General features: G+C 51.4%; 1 protein-coding gene across 1 annotated transcript in view; it reads right to left on the reverse strand.

Annotated features, from left to right (window-relative positions):
* Positions 1-1498: 1498 nt before the first annotated feature.
* The window catches only part of Dgat2 (diacylglycerol O-acyltransferase 2), a 35057-nt gene continuing 34454 nt past the window's right edge, over positions 1499-2101 (reverse strand). Inside the window, exon 8 of the mRNA XM_070034984.1 lies at positions 1499-2101. This exon is cut by the window's right edge and continues 457 nt beyond it. The gene's annotated coding sequence lies outside the window, so the exon portion shown is untranslated.

Consider the following 2101-nt stretch of genomic DNA (forward strand, 5'->3'; position numbering starts at 1 on the left):
TCAAATCCTATAGAACATTTTCTTTTAAGCCCAGCATGGTGGGGCATGCCTGTAATCCCAGCATTCCAGGTGATGAGGTAGGAGGATTGAGTTCCAGTGCAACCTGGGCATGTATGAGATTGTTTCCAAAACAGACCCTCCCAGCACTTTTTCTCTCACTGCTCTGCTTTCCTCATTACCTAGCAACTCTGAAGAAACCAAACCCCTGCTCTTCCAAGCCAAGCCGCACTACAGGCCCTGCCTCTACCACCATTTGTTCTTTCAAATCAGCAGTGCTGATCCAGGAGGATCTTTGCACCTGCCTCTCTGCCCTGGCAAGCTTCCAGCTACCCTTCAATGCTAGCTCAGGCATTATCTCCTCAATGAGGCACTCCAGATCAAACTTGAGGTATCTCTGTCACAGCTTCTACCACCCTGAGTATTCTCAGCTGTTTCCAGCATTTGTCTCCGCAGCTCACTCCCAGTTTCTGGCATGGAGGAGCTATTCCTAAGGCAAAAATGGCAAGGATGGACAGTGGACATTGGAAGGAAGTTGGTGGCCCTTTGGTCTTAGGTGGGAAGGGGTTCAAGCTTAGTACTTAATGTACTTAGAACACACCAAACTGAGTAGAACAAGAACAGACCAGCATGCTGGGTGCTGGTGGCTCATATCTGTAATCCTAGCTACTGAGGAGGATGAGATCAGAGGACTGCATTTCAAAACCAGCCTGGGCAGAAAAGTCCCCATGAGACTTTTATCTCCAACAAAACACGCAAAAACCGGAAGTGGCACTGTGGCTCAAGTGGTAGAGTGCTAGCCTTGAGCACAAAGTGGCTCAGGGACAGTGCCCAGGCCCTGAGTTCAAGCCCCACAACCACCACCACCACCACCAACAAAAACCCAGAGCGGCAGTGTCTCATGACTTTGTGTCTAGGGTGACAGTAGTCTAGGTGGTCCCTTTTTGCTACAGCTGTGGTAGGGAACATGGTTTGGGTAGCCCCTCTGCCATTCTGCAGAGCCGTCCTTTGACAGCTTGCCTTTTAGCATTCATCCCCTCCTCTTTTGTGTGGGATGGACCTACACACTCACATCTATGAAGAGAACTCCAGGCCCTGCCTGAGACATCAGTCCTGGAGGCTAGTTACAAAAGGCTGTGTCCTAGAATCACTTCACCCTGGCTTTTCTCATCTATCCTCATGAAGCCTGTTTTTACTCCACCTCTGTGGGAGTGCACTCATGACAAGGAACCCAGAATGGCCTCTGGTCGATAGCCCAGGAGGAAGAGATAATCTCACCACTCACATGAGTATCTTGGGAAGTGGTTTGGGCTTGAGCCACCTGTGGCCTGGGCCAACACTGGGACTGCAGACTTGGGCAGAGACCGAGCAGAGGACCCTGACTTAGGGCTGGGAGAATAAATGTAAAAAGCTCCTAAGTTTTGAAGCCACCTGTTACACAATAGACAAGCAGAACCCCAGAGGGTCCTGCAGGCAGCCCCAGCCCCAACGATGACTCGTGGAGGGTTCTAGTTTCTGTTTATTTGTCTAGGAATATACAAAAGTCTGACATGGTACAGCAATCTCATGGAGAGAAAACACACAGGAGGGACCCCAATACTCTGAGGAAGGCACACATATGGAAAGCTAAGGATTGGGGGCCTCCTGTCCTGGACCCAGTTTATGAACAGAACAGGGGCCGGTCCTCTCACCAGACTTCAGGTGGGCTCAGGAAAACCAAGGCATCTGGGAAGTATGTGATTCTCCAGGCCAAGGCTGAGCTGGGTGAAGTCCAGGCTGTCAGCCCCTGGAGCAAAACCAGTCATTTCCAGTGTGTGGTGAGTGAACAGTGCCTTGGGGAGAGAGCCCCGTCCCCAGCACAGTATCGCAGGGGGCCTGTTCGATTTGGACAGACTTGTGGGAAAGGTGAGGAGGCAGAAAGAACACCCAAGCTGGAACATTCAAGATGCTTCTACTGTCCTCCCCAAGTGGGAGAGCTGTGTCCTTTGTGTCCTCCCCCGAGTCCTGCAGCCCCATGAGGGGGGTAGGAATGGAGGTGTTTATGGCTTCTGCCTTGCAGCCCTGAGGAAAAGAGTGGATCGTCTAACCAGCTTGGGTTTCTAAG

Source organism: Dipodomys merriami, unplaced genomic scaffold (genome assembly GCF_024711535.1).
Source record: "Dipodomys merriami isolate MVZ:Mamm:240054 unplaced genomic scaffold, mDipMer1.0.p SCAF_25, whole genome shotgun sequence".
In the NCBI taxonomy this organism is placed as follows: domain Eukaryota; kingdom Metazoa; phylum Chordata; class Mammalia; order Rodentia; family Heteromyidae; genus Dipodomys; species Dipodomys merriami.